The sequence below is a fragment of the Eriocheir sinensis genome, chromosome 13 (assembly GCF_024679095.1).
Source record: "Eriocheir sinensis breed Jianghai 21 chromosome 13, ASM2467909v1, whole genome shotgun sequence".
In the NCBI taxonomy this organism is placed as follows: Eukaryota; Metazoa; Arthropoda; class Malacostraca; order Decapoda; family Varunidae; genus Eriocheir; species Eriocheir sinensis.
In genome coordinates, this window is record NC_066521.1 from 7,102,855 (window position 1) to 7,120,318 (window position 17,464).

The window sequence follows — 17,464 nt, forward strand, 5'->3', positions numbered from 1 at the left end:
CCTCTATTAACTGCTCCATTGCTTCCAGGTACCCTGAGCTTGAAAATTCAAGTCACCTCCTTTGAACAGTACCTCACAGGCTTAGATCAGAGCATGACAGACTGCTGACAACATTTCACTTTCTCATTTGCCAAGCTGTGAGTAGTGCAAATTTTCAATCAGACTTTCAGTAAAAACTCCACCCTGGATAATTCTGGGCATATTTCTCCTACTCATCCCCCCTCTGACTCCACCATGCCTGTTATTAAGATTCTTAAGAATGATGTTTTCTATGCTCTCTCTGGCCTCAATCCTCAGAAGGCTTATGGGCCTGATGAAGTGCCTCCTGTTGTCCTTAAAAACTATGCTTCCGTGCTGACACCCTGCCTGGTCAAACTCTTTTGTCTCTGCTTCTCAACATCTACCTTTCCTTCCTGCTGGAAGTACACCTACATACTGCCTGAGCCTAAGAAGGGTGACTGTTCCAATCCCTCAAACTACCGTCCAATAGCTTTATTTTCCTGTATTTCTAAAGCTTTTGAATCAATCCTTAACCAGAAGATTCATAACCATCTATCCACTTCTGACCTATCTGATAGCCAGTACGGGTTCTGCAAGGGGCGTTCTACTGGTGGTTTTCTTGCTTTCTTAACTGACTCCTGGTCATCCTCTCTTAGCCGTTTTGGTGAAACTTTTGCTGTTGTCATTGACATATCAAAAGCCTTTGATAGAGTATTGTAGTGCAGCGACTATGCCTGATGAACGAGCCTCCCATAACCCACTTAGCCAGTGGGGTACCTCTTTGGCCGACTCGGTAAGGAGTGGCTCTCCCGTCACGCTGGTCGCAGGTTCAATCCCAGGCAGCCGGCGCATGCCCTCACCTTGTCTTGATTAATTTCTCGTGTGTTTCGATACATGCAGAGGACGTGTTGGGAAATAGAAGAAAAAGAGAAAATGAACTCCCGGGGCATGACAGTGGTGGCATAGCGGTGGGGATCCTCTCCTGCAGTTCTGTTGAGTTTCCCCAAAGGGGTAACGGGTAGGATGGCCCATGTTCCGAGGGTAATAGAAAATGGGAAGTGTTGGTCTCTATAGGGACATTGTGAAATAGTGCACCAAAATGGGTCACAGTCTAAAGGTTTCAACACACAGAAATTAATCTACATAGAGGGAAAAGTCGTGCAGTGCAACGACTATGCCTGATGAACGAGCCTCCCATAACCCACTTAGCCAGTGGGGTACCTCTTTGGCCGACTCGATAAGGAGTGGCTCTCCCGTCACGCTGGTCGCGGGTTCAATCCCAGGCAGCCGGTGAATACCCTCACCTTGTCTTGATTAATTTCTCATGTGTTTTGATACACGCAGAGGACGTGTTGGAAAATAGAGGAAATAGAAAAATAAGCTCCCGGGGCATGACAGTATGGCATAAATCTTTGCTCTCCAAACTACCCTCCTACGGATTCTATCCCTCTCTCTGCAATTTTATCTCTGGTTTCCTGTCCGATGATTCTATCTCTGCTGTGGTAGGCGGTCACTGTTCTTCCCCTAAAACTATCAACAGTGGTGTCCCACAGGTCTCAGTCCTATCTCCCACTCTCTTTCTGTTATTCATCAATGGTCTTTCCACAACAAACTGTCCTATCCACTTGTATGTTGATGACTCTACTCTTAATTATTCAACTACTTTCAACAGAAGACCCTTCCAACAGGAATTACAAGACTCCAGACTGGAGGCTGCAGAAAACTTAACTTTAGACCTTGCTATCATTTCTGATTGGGGTAGAAAGAACCTGGTGTCCTTCAACGCCTCAAAAACTCAATTTCTTCACCTATCAACTCGACACAATCTTCCAAACACCTATCCCCTATTCTTTGACAACACTCAGCTGTCACCTTCTACAGTCTACACTAAACATACTTGGTCTATCCTTAACTCAAAATCTTAACTGGAAACATCACATTTCCTCTTACTAAATCAGCTTTCACAAGGTTAGGTGTTCTGTATCGTCTCCGCCATTTTTTTTCTCCCACACCTATGATGTCCATATACAAAGACCTTGTCCACCCTCTTATGGAGTATGCGTCTCATGTGTGGGGGGATCCACACACACAGCGCTACAAGACAGAGTAGAGTCTAAAGCCCTGTTCACACTGTGCCAACTCTGGGCCACGACAACCCAGCAACTTTTAGGCCCCCTCCACACGGTCCTGACTCAGCATCTGGCGATCATTTCTAGACCTCTTTCCGACCATGTGTGACCCTTTCACATCAACATTTCACACCCAAGACCTCGTGCACCCTGAGTCACTGGGTTGCCGTAGCTCAGAGTCGGCACTTAGTGAACGGAGCTTTCGGCTCTTCATCTGATCAACTCTCCTCCTCTTACTGACAGTCTCCTACCTCTTAAATTCTGCCACAGCGTTGCATCTTTTTCTATCTTCTACCGATATTTTCATGCTGACTGCACTTCTGAACTTGCTAACTGAATGCCTCCCCGCCTCCCGCAGTCCGGCTTTACCTGACTTTCTACTCTGGCTCACCGCTAAACTGTCCAAATCTCTTATGAAAATGTTAACCAGCATCTTCATTCTATTATCCCTTCTGCTTGTAAACTCTGGAACAGCCTTCCTTTGTTTGCATTTCATCCTGCCTATGACTTGACCTCTTTCAAGAGAGTGTCAAGACACTCTTCACACGAAATTGACCTCTCTTTTGGCCTCTTATTCTTATTTTCTTTTGTTAGAGCAGTGCTTGGCAGGCTTTTTGTTGCTTCTTTGTTTTAGTTGTTGTTTTCTGTGCTGCCTGTGGTGCTGGTAGGCTTTCTTAAGGGACCTTATGGACTGTTAGGGCGCAGGCTAATTTTATTTATAGTGGCTGCCGTGGTGAATCACTCTTGCTTGGCCCACGCTGCTCCACTGTGCTCCTCTTGACCAAAGTTGCTGAAGTTAAGGCTGACTGAAGATCTGGACAGCATGTGGGTTGTCTTTTGCCACTCGGAGATGACTTGAAAAATCAGCATATATCGGTGGAAACTCAAACCTAGTCCACGCTAGGTCCTCGGACTCACGCCGCACACTGACCACTTGGCCACTGCCTCAGCCTACCTTGAGCTGTCTCCCTTGCTGTAGGAAAAAAGTAAAATAAAAAAAATAAAAAAACATAGTGCTCTAGTGCATATGCACCTAGTAACTCGAGAATTTTTTATCGTAACATCTATTTGTGAACAAGGCTATTTCATATTTCAGTGCAATATACACCAACATCCAAAAGGACCGATGACTAGTTTTCCAGCTGTCAGGCAAAGGACGGGTGGTGGATTTTTTCGATCTGCCTTTCGCAAGCTTAAAATGAACTTGCTGAAGGGATTTATGTGTCAGGTACCTCCCAGGCTAATTCATAACTCATCCCCTAAGTCTTCAGTCTTCCCTTGGCAGCAGACATGGCTACATGTTTGATTTTTGTTTCTCTTGTAGCTGAATCTTTGTAAGAGGATTAGGAGAATAAGGAATGTGTAAGAAGAGTCAGCAGTTTGCCAACCCATGCCATCCCACTCTGAACACAGTCCCCCTATGTGCAGAAACTTACTCCACATCATCACTTTACCACAGCAATACAACTTGACCTAAAGACTTTGAGACAGATTGAAAAGGAGGGATAGTTAAGTGTAATGCTATAAATATTAAAGCTACGTACAGGTCTATGCAGATCTAGGAAATTAATAATGGAAGGTAGGGGTAGAGTAGTAATGGGCTATACACTATAGCTGTGTGTGGCCTCGGTGCTCATATCCATCACATTGCCCTGTGAACCTATGGTGGGTAAGAACTCATTACCCTGGGACACAGGGCCAGTGTGACAACTGGGTCACCACAGTTTACATTCCCAAGGTTTCCCCAGGTACCCATTTATTAACCAGCTAGAAAGGGGGCATGAACAGCTGAGTGGGTTGCATGCCGACTGCCTGGGCCGGGATTCAGACTTAGGTCCATGGATTCCTGGCTAGGTATGCCAACTACTGCTCCACAGAGGTGTCCGAAAATAATGGAAGATGAGCAATTAACAGGAAAAATGCTAAAACATGCCTGACTATAGAGGAGTGCTTTTGCTCAATATCCCCACCCTATTGGGGGTTAAGTGATGACAAAGAGTTACATAAACTATAATCTCTTGCTTATTTGATAAATGAGGCCCTGCGCGGAGAATTGGTGTGAGCAACATTTTTTAAAAATGACAGAAAACGCATTAAAGTTTGCGCAGCTGTAAACCGAGATAATTTCGGTGTTATTATAGCTTCATTAAAAAAGCAAAATAAAGCTGGTTTCAAGACTGAAAACATAAAACAAGGATGAAAACATAAAACAGAAAAACAAAAACAAAAAACAAAACAAAACATTGAAAGTCAATATGATACACTGTTCATTTCTTTCCAAAAAACACTTTTATTTCTTAATGAAGTGATTTACAGCACTCAAAACCAACAATTATCAGCTAAAATAAATAATTAGGGGTCATGGAATGTTTGAAGTGTTATGGTTGTCAGTATGATTACGATAATAATGATAATTCTCGTAACAATGTACGAAAAAAAAGTTCTAGTGTTGTTTTCAAGAACAAAGCAGCATTTTTCAGTTCTGGAATCGAGTACATCACAAAAAACTCCCACCACACACAGCTGGCCTGGTGGGCTTACCACAATACTCCACACTATCTCACTCAGCCTGACCTGGCAGCCCAGCGAATGCTTCCTCCACTTTGGTTCGTAACTTTTTACCCTATATCCTGTGGCGCTTTGGGGTAAGCAATTTACTCAGACAATAGAAAAAGGGAGAAAATAGTGCTATATGGTTTTAAATCAAAATGGCATGTTTTGTCACTTAACCCATTAAACCGCAAAAGTTTTTTCGGGAGATCCCCCCATAACGCAAAAGTCAGCGTAAAATACATTTTGAAATTGCGAAAAAGTCATAAAAGATGTTTTATAGAAATTTTTTGGGCGCACCCTCCTGAGAAATCCGTTTCTTTCTAGGTTGTCACATTTGGCTGGAATTACAAGATTCCCCCAAAATTCCAACTTTTTACTGGTGCGACGTACAGGAAAATTTATTGAAGAAAAGTTGCTCATTTTATCATGATGAAGTCTGAAAAGTATAGTTTATAATCTTTGACCCAGAAATTTACTGCCTACAGAGCCAAAGTTGTGGGGAAACACAAAAAATAATTTTGGTAATTTTTTTTTTTTTTTTTTTTTTTCCATTTTGTAATGAATCTCATTGAATTAAAGTTGTAGAAAATCATCCATATAACAACTGTGAAATCAGATTATGATTTGGACTGACCGTTTGGCTGGAATTCCATGATTCCCCAAAAATTCCAACTTTTTACTGGTGCAACATACAGGAAAATTTATTGAAGAAAAGTTGCTCATTTTATCATGATGAAGTCTGAAAAGTATAGTTTATAATCTTTGACCCAGAAATTTACTGCCTACAGAGCCAAAGTTGTGGGGAAACTCAAAAAATAATTTTGGTAATTTTTTTTTTTTTTTCCATTTTGTAATGAATCTCATTGAATTAAAGTTGTAGAAAATCATCCATATAACAACTGTGAAATCAGATTATGATTTGGACTGACCGTTTGGCTGGAATTCCATGATTCCCCCAAAATTCCAACTTTTTACTGGTGCAACATACAGGAAAATTTATTGAAGAAAAGTTGCTCATTTTATCACGATGGAGTCTGAAAATTATAGTTTATAATCTTTGACCTGGATATTTACTGCCTACAGAAAGCCAAAGTAATAATGAAACTCGAAAAATAATTTTTGTAAATTTTTGAAGTTTTTTCATTCTGGAATGAATCTCATTGAATAAAAGTTGTAGAAAATCATCCGTATAACTCAACTGTGAAATCAGATTTTGATATGGACTGACTGTTTGGTTGGAATTCCACGATTCCCAAAATATTCCAACTTTTTACTGGTTCGACGAACAGGAAAATTTATTGAGGAAAAGTTGCTCATTTTATCACGATGGAGTCTGAAAAATATAGTTTATAATCTTTGACCAGGAAATTTACTGCCTACAGAGAGCCAAAGTTGCAGTGAAACTCAAAAAACAATTTTTGTAGTTTTTTTCATTCTGAATGAATCTCATTGAATAAAAGTTGTAGAAAAACATTCGTATAACTCAACTGTGAAATAAGATTATTATTTGGACAGACCGTTTGGCTGGAATTCCATGATTCCTAAAAAATCCAACTTCTGCTTCCCACTCCTCTGAACACTCCTGTGAACAAGATATTGGTTCATCTAGATTCTAGAACATCACGTATAGAAGTGGAGGTGTCAAGACTATGCTCAGCACGCACACAATGAGCAGAAACTAAAGGAAGACCGCCGAAACAGATCGGCCGAGGGAACATAATCAGAACTGTAGGCTATTTTTAGCATGGAGTGGTGGTATTACCATGGTAAGGGACAAAAGAGGTGCCAGTTAGTCAGTTAGCATTGACAGAGACATAATTATGCACACCCTTCAAATTCCAGATAACTTCTCTCTCTCCGGCACTGGCGTCGTGCTCACTGCCCACGTCTGAAAGAATTATATGACGCCAGCAGCATCATCGTCATTAAGGGGTTAACCCAATTCTCCACACGGGCCTTGTATACAGAAGAGGAAAGCTACCAAACTGATAGTCAATGAAATCTAAAGGTTGGAAAATACATACAACTAATCCACAAATATCAGAAATCTGTAAATTTTACTCAGGCTTGTGATGAAGCTTGCTCGTGATCAAAACCATATAAGGGCTTACTATTAAGGATTTTTTGTAGGACAAGCTCATGAGTTGGAACACACTATCCAAATGACTAAATTTGTATCTACTAGTTAATGAATAATAAATATGTGGAATTATTTCTTAGAATCCTAAAAATAAGAATAGGCAAGCTTAATCCCAAAACGAATAAGCACCCATCATGCTCACCTGGCAGTGAAGTTTTTCACGTGTTCCTTTCTGATTTTCTTTGAAGATTTTAATTTCCTCCACACAAGAAAGAGCAGCAAGTTCATTCAAGTCCTGCATAATGAACAGGTTCTAATTTGCAATGCAAACCAAATCTCTGTCTCTACACTGGGACATTCACACAACTGTTTTACTTTGGTTCAATAAGATCACATGCAATCCGTGTACTAATACGTACAATACTAGCATGGTTTGTGGAAGAATCTTCATGTGATATGCAAAGTTTGCTTGACTCATTTTCTAACAGATCCTGAACAATCACAACAATTAAATATTAATGAGTTATAATATATGGTGGAAAAAGAACACTGTACATCATTAGTAGTACCATAAACCCTGTCTATTTGAAGTGTGGGGATTACACACACACACACACACACAAAAAAAAAAAAGAATAAATAAATAATAATAAGAAAAAGAAAACAAATAACAAATAATCTTAAAGTACCCACCAAACTCCTCTCCCCCAATAATGTATGGTTACTTGGTTAAGTGGGTGGTGTTCTCGACTAAACATGAGATGAAACGGTGTGAAACCTGTACTTTTCTGCTTTAGAGTAGGGAGACTATAAGCAACTTCATTCCAGTTGCTCAGCTTCTTGTTACATAACTTGGCAATTCTTGTTTTAGCCCGGTAGCAGCAGGGATCATGTTTTTAATGGTCCCTCTAAGCGAGAAAAATGAGAAAAAATCATCACTCACACAAGCCATTTCAAAATATATATCAAAGCATTTGTGATCAGTGTATGGCTCATCTAATTTGGGTGGTTTATATCATGGGCACTGCTACACAGTAAAGCCACAAATTTGGCCCGTCGCTGCTGTATGTCATTGATTTTCATGACAATATTTACCAGTGAATAAATTACCTTATGCATCTAACAACACCACATACATTCTTATCCTTAGCTGCAAAAAAATCCACAAATTTGGTGAAGTAGTAAACAAAGGTGCAAACATACCTATGCTCATCACCAGTAACAGGCAGTGGACCTGAATAACCATATGAAAAGAATTATGTTTGATAACCAGCCACAAAGCATTGATAAAAACAAAGCATTTAAAGATATCTTCCCACAGCCACAAAGTATTAATAAAAAAGGATTTAATTTGACAAACACAAAGCATTTAAGAATACCTCCTATCCCCAAAATACTGGCTAGAAAAGAGGATAAAGCATCCCTTGGGGGCAGACTACCTGGTAAATAGGTATAAATAGAGAAAAAGCATTTCAAATATGTTATCTACGCATACAACCCATACATATCACAGCTCAAAAGTTCCATTATTATCATAAGCTAGCTGAAAGTAGGTACACTGCTGGACAGCAAATCCTAGGATCAGAAGTTCAAGCCTGCAGTGAAAATGCACTTACCTTTACTATTTATAGATTCAGCAATTCTCTGGACTTAAAAGGCCAAAGTTAATGGGAACTAACTGGCATCGTGTCATCTGTTCATGGTGCAAGGGGAGCCTCTAGAGCAGGGCTACTCAATAATTATGAGCAAAGGTCCAGCTAGACAAGTTCAAATGTATGCAGAGGTTCAAATGAATATTATAGCTGGACTCCAGGCTCCAGGAGTACAAAAGTAAAACTAAGTAGGTAGTATGAAAGTCCTGGCGATGAATTCTTGCAAGTGTGGAAATACACTTGCAAGAATCAATTGCCAGGATCTTCATGTTATTTAATTAGATTTTTCTACTCCTGGAGCCTGGGGTCAAGTTACAATGCTCAGAAGGTCTGGATTCGGACTGCAAGCCACAAGTTGAGTAGCCCTGCTCCAGAGGGAGGAAAGGAATGACGAGAAGGTAAAATTATTTGAACAAATTGATGCTGGCGCCTCCATGAGATCAGTACGTGCTGAGTTTGACTTAGCTGAGGGGAGAGTAAGCCGTCGAATATCAAAATAAAAATTGAAAATATACAAAATTGAGTTATATGTTGTTCCAACAATTTGCATCTTTTTTTTTTTTTTTTTTTTTTTTTTTTAAACCATAAATTTAAATGACCCTAGAGAAGGGATATAACCCAGAAGCTGCGGGGGATCACATTTCTTAACACCCAGGGTGCCAGCGCTGTGTATATACGGCGGCGAGTAGGCGCACGCTGTGTACCAGCGCCATGTATTTACGGCGGCAATTTAGAAAAATCGCCTTGGTCTTATTTTGACTTAGAAGCTTTTCATACTTTGTCAGGACACTTTTCATACCTTTACCCCTCCCAGTCACCGATCTTCACCCCCCCCCCACCAGGGGTGGGATTCATCAAAGTTCCCAAGTCCTTGGAAGTGTGCTCAAGGAGTCCCAAGCGTGCGAGAAACCTTGGGCATGTTTCACGAAAGCTCCCAAGCCTTGGAACTCTGCCTATCTCGCTCGCCGCCTTCGGAGGCCCAAGCACTCCCAAGGAAGGTTCCAAGTGTCAGACTGTAAACATGGCAGCCCGTGAACAACCCCGCCAGCACCGACCAAGGAATTTTCGCCCGAGAAGGGACATCTTTAACGAGTACGATGACACCAACTTCAAGAAGAGGTACGGGGTGGATCGTGCTGGCCTGTTGTTCATCACTGACTTGGTGCAACACGTGATTGGCAACAGGACTGAGAGGAGCCGTGAGGTCACAGCGGAGCTGAAAGTGGCGTTGACTCTGCGATACCTCGCCATCGGGAAAATGCAGCAGTGCAGCGCAGATGACTTTGGAGTTTCCCGGGCCACAGTCAGCAGAATCATCACCCAGACCATGGATGCTCTCGACACAAGAGAATATGAGGCGGTTCATGGGCTTCCTTTTAAACCGGGGGGAGCAGCAGAGAATGAAGGCGGAGTTTGCCGAAATTGCTGGTTTTCCCGGTGTGGTGGGTGCTGTTGATGGCACCCACGTAAGAATAGTGGCCCCACATGAGCACGAAAAAGTGTACGTCAACCGCAAGAACTACCACAGCATCAATGTGCAAGTGTTATTTGATGCACAGTATAAGCTGCGGGACATGGTGGCAAGGTGGCCAGGGTCTACTCGCTGCTTCTTCTTCTTCTTCGGTGTTTTATGGGGCTCACTAAATGTTTGTTTACACCGTGGTGCCGTTGAAGATGCAGACGGAACAAAAATACGTGCACATATTCCTTACAATGAAGATACTATCTCTGTATTTCAACTAAATATCAATTGTTTATATTTATAATTCCATAATTATACATAAGAAGTGTAATTTAGGTTAACTGAAGACATATTAGACGTCAAAGCGACGCGGAAGATTGGCAATGCTGGTTTCTCCCAAGACCGCCCCCAATCCTACTTGACATTGGAAGTGCTTGTGGCGCGGTGATGAAACACGCCCAAGAAATTCTACCAACTGCACGTGACGTCACCACACTTGAGAGAGCACTATGATGAAACTCCTATTATTCTGACTTATGGAAGTTTTATTGTATTGATTAATTATAGTTGTCCTTGTGTCTGGCCCTTTGAGTCAAGATTTTAATGCTGGGATATGCCCTTTTATATATAATTATCTCTATGTGCCTATTGTAAAGCAAACTTATAATATTTATGCATTACAATGGGAAAAAACAGTACAGCAATATAATCTCTCTCTCTCTCTCTCTCTCTCTCTCTCTCTCTCTCTCTCTCTCTCTCTTCGTAGGTGTAATTATTGTTATCCTGGAGCTGGAGTTGACGACATCACAGCTGCCCTGGACGAGGTCTCCGCTGAGGCTTCTGATGACTCTTTTCTTTTTGTTCTCCACGGAGGTACCAACGACGTCTGCAAGACCCGGTCAGAAGAACTCCTAGATAAGTACTGTAGGCTTATCCAGCAGTAAAAGTCTAAATCCCCTAATATAGCAATTTCAGGAATCCTTCTTCAGGTGTCGGCGACGAGTGACTCTTTCAGCAAGGCCTTCAGCCTTGACAACCGATTACAGACTCTTTGCAAGGAGCTTGACGTCGAGTTCTCTAACGCCTGGGACAATTACTATGGCCAGGGTGAACTCTCCACCTGTCCCCCGTCAGAGCAGCCAGATTCGGAAGACACAGTATGTGTCACCCAGACAAAACACTGCTCTCAGCCACATCTCTCCACGCCACCCATGTAAATATAGGTGGCATGCAACAAAACCAACGGCAAACCGTGGAACCACATGTATCACCACCTCCATAACTAAACCTCAAGATAATCTAAAAGTCCCAAGTTTCAATGTACGTAGCCTAAGAAACAAGTTTCATGAATTGTAATGTCTTGTTTCAACATAAATTTTTTATGTAATTCCCGTAACCAAAACATTTATTGATACGACAAATACTGACTTAAGTACAGAATACAACAAAGGGCTGTCGCCCTTTTTGTCAAAAGATATTTGCAACCCACTGACAGAACACCAAGAGACAGTAACGTTGAACACTTGTGCATGCAAGTAAATATTGAAAATATTAACCCGTATAGCACCGGCCGATTTAAATATTTCTGGCTTGCCCAGTGCCAGCCAATTATTTGATTTTTTTTTTTTTGGGGGGGGGGGTTAAAAATGTTCCATGTGATGGGAAAAGTGGAAAAAATAAGAAAAAAAGCATATGTCATAGACCTACTTTTCGCAGGAGACGGCGGTATGGCTGGAAACAGCCCCTGTACGTGATCGATGGTTTATGGAGGATTTGACAAGTGATAGAGGCCAGGTAGCCCCTTTTTGTTGCACACAGGTGTAGAATACTCCAGAGAGCATCATTTCATGAGGTATAAGTGGGATTTTCAGAATTTTCAGGACAGTAGAATCTCATGTTACAAAGGCGGCTCAATATAGCCTATATCATCCTCATCTGGCACATAATCCTTGTCCGAACCAGAGTCTGAGAGTGCTCCCACGTCTTCTTCAGATGAGGAAACATCAAACTCACTGTCTATCGCCATATGGCAAAAGGAATTGGCGGCCACGACATTGTTTAGACTTGGTCTTGATCTTGATCTTGATGTTACAGGTGGCTTGTGATTCCTTCCCAGCTTGGGTAGTGCTGCCAATGCTACAAACGCACTCGCGCAGTGTTGCCATTGACTGCAGCAGTCTCTGTAGCAAAAATAAATCCACTACATCGACTGTAACAGAGTTTAGCAACCCCGACGTGTATACGCGTCGCTAGTATTTCCTGCAACCATAGGCGCTGATGCGTATGCGCGTCACTAGTACTGTACGGGTTAATCTAAATATATCCGTTACCTACAGGCCTCCGGGGCAATCACTCGAAGATAATGTTGAAATAACATCAGAAATGTACAGTGTCTTAAGGTAGTCACTTATTGACAGCGATTCACTGATATTAGGAAACTTTAATCTCCTTCATATTGACTGGGCGTCACTGTTGGGTACAGAAGGAGAGTCACATAGAACGATCGAATTTTTAGAAGATAATTACCTAAGTCAAATGGTTACTGAGCCAACTCGACAAAATAAAATACCTGACCTTGTCATAGCGACCGAAGATAATCTAGTCAGTAATGTAATGGTAGAACATCTCAGTTCTTGCGATCATAAATCAGTGCCCTTCAACATTACAGTTCAAACAACAGTGATTGAAAATAAAGTAATGGTGCCCAATTTCAAAAGAGCAAGTTTCGTAGAAATCTGATAAAAAACTAACAGAAATACAACTATCAGATGATTGCAATGTAGAGGAAGCCTGTCTAAACTTTAAAAATCATTTATTCACTCAGCAGAACACATCTATCCCATTTTGAGTGGAGCGAAGTAACACTAGTAAAAGTCCACCTTTGTTTGATAGCAAAATTAAACATTCGGTTAAGGAGAGAAACTTGTCTTACAGGCTAAAGAAAGAGGAAAGCACGACCAAAAAACTTAAGACTATATCATGAAGCCAGGCAGCAAGTAAAAAGACTAGTATGTCAGGCAAAGCGTAGATACGAAAAAAATGTAAAAATAATTGGAAATCCTTTTTCAGTTATATTAACCACAGGAAGGCAATCAGAAGTGGTATTGGACACTTAACTAACAGTGACGGTGAATTAGTGACTGACAGTGAACTCGTTGCGAACTTGCTAAACAATTATTTTTCCTTGGTACGTACAAGATAATTTCCTTAAGCAGGTAGTTACTGGGCCTACCAGAGGAGATAACATATTAGACCTAGTCCTAACCAATAATGGGAACTTGCTTCGTGAGTTGGAGGTGGGCGGAGAGTTAGGAAATAGTGACCACAGAACGGTTCATTTTATCTTAGACTGGGCGGTAACCCGCGAACCAAACCCGGTGTTAGTGCCTGATTTTAGAAGAGCAAATTACGAGGGGCTTCGAAGACATCTTGAAGGGATAAACTGGGATAATTTAGGGATTCATGAGGGCCAGAACTGCAGATTGGAGAGCCAGGAGAACCAGGTAGAAATGTCTTACAATAATTTAATTAGAGTAATAGTAGAGGGGCAAGGACAGCATATACCACAGTGAGCACTTAGAAAAGAAAACAATGACCCTAAGTGGATGACTCGTGGACTAAAACATGAGATAGGGTTAAAGAAGGGAATTTATCAGAAAATAAAGAATGGTGAAACACATTTCAGGGGCCAGTACGTCGAACTATCTAGATTAGTTAAGAAAAACACCAGGATAGCAAAAAGGAACTATGAGATCAAATTAGCAAATGAGGCAAAAAGTAATCTTAAGGGCTTCTTTCAGATGTATAGAACAAAAAACATGGGAGATAATTGGACCGCTGAAAACAAACACAGGGGAGCTAGTAGAAAATTACGAAAATATGAGCACATTGTTGAGCGACTACTTCCTTTCAGTATTCACACAGGAGGATCAAACGACTATACCGGAAAGGGTTCAGGTGTACGAGGGCGGGGATGGCGATAAATTGAGGGATATAATCATTACCAGGCAAGTAGTTCAGGATGAAATAGATAAGCTTAAGAAGAACAAGTCGCCAGGTCCTGACGGGATATTTCCGAGGGTATTAAAGGAATTAGGTGATGTACTCAGTGACCCACTAACCGACATCTTTAAGATGTCGGTAAATACTGGCTATGTGCCGAGCCTATGGAAAGTAGCTAATGTGACACCGATTTTCAAAAAGGGGGACAGGTCAGTTGCTTCAAACTATCGCCCAATTAGCTTAACATCGGTTATAGGCAAGATGCTGGAGTCCATAATAGCCAGGAACATTCAGGAGCATTTAGAGAAACATAGCTTAATTCACGACTCGCAGCATGGGTTCACAAAAGGTAGGTCATGCCCCACCAATCTCTTGTCCTTCTACAATAAAGTATTTGAGGCGGTTGACAGATGAAAATTATGATGTAATCTATCTTGATTTTAGTAAAGCGTTTGACAAAGTTCCTCACCAATGACTGTTGCTTAAATTACAGGCTCACAGAGTAGAGGGTAAAGTTTTGAACTGGGTCAAGGCGTGGCTTAGCAATAGAAAGCAAAGAGTGCAAATCAATGGTAAAAGATTTGACTGGGGATGTGTTACGAGCGGGGTCCCACAAGGTTTGGTATTAGGTCCACTTTTGTTTATTATTTAAATCAATGACTTAGATACAGGAATTAGTAGTGATGTTAGTAAGTTTGCAGATGATACCAAGATCGGTAGAGTAATTGAGTCAGATCAGGACGCTAATATTCTCCAGGGTGAACTAAGCAGATTGCATGACTGGGTGGATAAATGGCAGATGGAGTTCAATGTAGGGAAGTGCAGTATTCTGAGTGTAGGTAGGAACAACCCCTCACATAACTATTGCTTAAATGACACTCATAAGCAGGTCTGGGTGCGAGAGGGATTTAGGGGTCTTAGTGAGCTCTGATCTCCGTCCAAGGGCACAATGCATTCAAGCTAGAAATCGAGCAAATAGGGTACTGGGATTTATTTCAAGGAGCGTAAGCAACAGAAGCCCCGAAGTCTTCCTCAAACTATATTTAGCATTAGTTAGACCTCATCTTGACTATGTGGTTCAGTTCTGGTCACCTTACTATAGAATGGATATCAAAATGTTAGAATCGGTGCAGAGGAGGATGACTAAGATGATTCAGGGGTTGAGAAACTTGCCATACAAAGAAAGACTCAAACAGTTAAACTTGCATTCTCTAAAAAGGCGAAGGGTGCATGGAGACATGATCGAGGTTTATAAATGGATGAAGGGCTTTAATAAGGGAGACATTCATAAGGTTTTGTTGGTAAGAGAACCGGGTAGGACACGAAGTAATGGGTTTAAACTGGATAAATTCAGATTCAACAGGGACATAGGCAAAAATTGGTTTACAACCAGGGTGGTGGATGAGTGGAATAGGCTTAGCAGTCATGTGGTGAGTGCCAATACAATTGTCACATTCAAAAATAGATTAGATAAATTCATGGACAGCAATATTAGGTGGGATTAGATACACGGGAGCTTAGGTTCAGAGGAGCTGCCTAGTACAGGCCTACCGGCCTCTTGCAGACTCCTATGTTCTTATGTTCTTAAATATCTCTCTCTCTCTCCAAAAAATCTTCCCTAATTCCCTCTCTCCTTGCCCTCGTTGCTTCTGTTCTTCCATACTCTTCTCCCTCTTTCCCTATCCTCCTCTCATTCTTCCTCTTTATTCGTCTCTCATACATCTTCCAATTTCCTCCTTCCTCTCATACCTCCCTCCTGACCCTCATTGCTTCTGTACTTTCATATATTCTCCAACTTTCCTTTTTCTAAAGTTCTTCATTACAACATATCATCCCACATCTCTACACGGCGAATAAGAGACATAAGGAGGAAGAGAAACTGAGATACTGGAAGCGAAGAATGGATTGGAAATGAGAAGAGTAAACGGGAATACATTTTGTATAGATAAATGAATAATAACAAAGTCCCCTTACCACGTCTCCACACCGCATCTCTACACCCAGACGAGATAAAAAGATAAATGGATAAACTAATGTCTTTTATGTGGGCAGTTTCAGCCACTCCGTGATGACTTAAAAATTGCCAGCTTATTTGTCGTGGCGATCGGGATGCGAACCTGCGTCTTCTTGAATGCCACACCATCACGCTGACCAATCAGCCACCGCCTCTACACCAGTGCATTGTATCATGCCATAAAAAATGCTACACCTCATCATTAAACATCGTCAAAACAACCCTAACCATCTCCACGAGGAGACATGGCAAGCTTCCACACATATAAGTTGTAAAACCCACCTCCTCATAACATAAATTTTACTGCTGGCTATTTCTTCAGACTTACTTGAGAGAGAGAGAGAGAAAGAGAGAGAGAGAACTATGATCATGTATCATTTACTTTAACCCTAGTGTTAGAAATTATATCATTGGTATTATAAACAAATTCCTACAAATCTCCCCTGCTTATGTGTTTTCTCAATTATGGCAGACACTACTGAGTCCTGCAATCTGCCTGCATTCCCGCTACTTCAACTCAGTTTCTTGTGAAGTGGTGGGGAACTTGATGAATCTTCTGAGTATACTGACAGCTGAAAGTGTGTACACTGTCTCCTTGATGATCCTTGCTGATGGTCTGTTGTGACAGGCCCAAGTCATCACTGCTGCACTGTTTCATTTTTCTGATGCAATTTATTGGACAATATTAACCACTTTAAACTCTGGGGGATGGGATGGATGAATGTTTCTTGACGTTTGGGGTGATACTACAACTTGCACTAAGTCAGTTACAATCACAATTCCTTCCTTATCTTGGCAGTATTATTTTAGTTAATTTTCTTCAGTGTTTGTTATTAAGTAAATTTTGGAACAACCACTATAACAGCCCATAGTACTGGTGCTGTCTCTGTCCTGTTGGCCCTTCAAACCAGTGATGAGAGAACCCATTAACCCAATACAGGGCCAGTGTAACATTTACCTTAACACTGTTTACCTTCCCCATTTTTCCCCAGCATGTACCTGTGTAATAAACATCCTGAAGAGAAGTATACACAGCTGGGTCAGCTGCCTACTAAGTGCCAATGCCGGGATTCAAATCAATGCATGCAGATGATTGGTTGAGCAGGCTACCAAAAGCTTCATTATAACTACAGAAAACAAATATATATTTATTGATAGATGTTGAACATCATTAGCTTTTTTGAGTAAGAAAAATAATCATATTGTACATATATCATCAATATTAATTTACTCCAACATTTAACTATGGGGTGAGGTGCTATTTGCAACGGCTGCTGTCGTGTATAATTTAAGGGGATGACAAAGGTCAGCATTCTAAGTGTAGGGAGGAATAACCCGTTACGTAATTATTGCTTAAAGATCACTTATCTTAACATATTTGGGTGTGGAGGGATCTAGGAGTCTTATTTAGTTCCAGTGTCCGTCCAAGGGCACAATGCATTCAGGCTAGAAATTGTGCAAATAGTATAAAGGGTTTCATTTTGAGAACCGTAATTAATAGAAGCGCTGAAGTCATCCTCAAACTTTATTTGTTTATTTATTAACCCCTTCCTGGCGGCAGGGCAGATGTAT

The 17,464-nt window shown here is 41.2% G+C and overlaps 1 long non-coding RNA gene across 1 annotated transcript in view; it reads right to left on the bottom strand.

Annotated features, from left to right (window-relative positions):
• Positions 1–17,463, bottom strand: part of LOC126997933 (uncharacterized) — a 42,968-nt gene extending 25,505 nt beyond the window's left edge. The window contains exon 1 of the long non-coding RNA XR_007752510.1: positions 11,584–17,463. This is a non-coding gene — a long non-coding RNA (uncharacterized LOC126997933). The remainder of the gene's footprint in view (positions 1–11,583) is intronic.
• Between the last annotated feature and the right edge of the window lies 1 nt (position 17,464).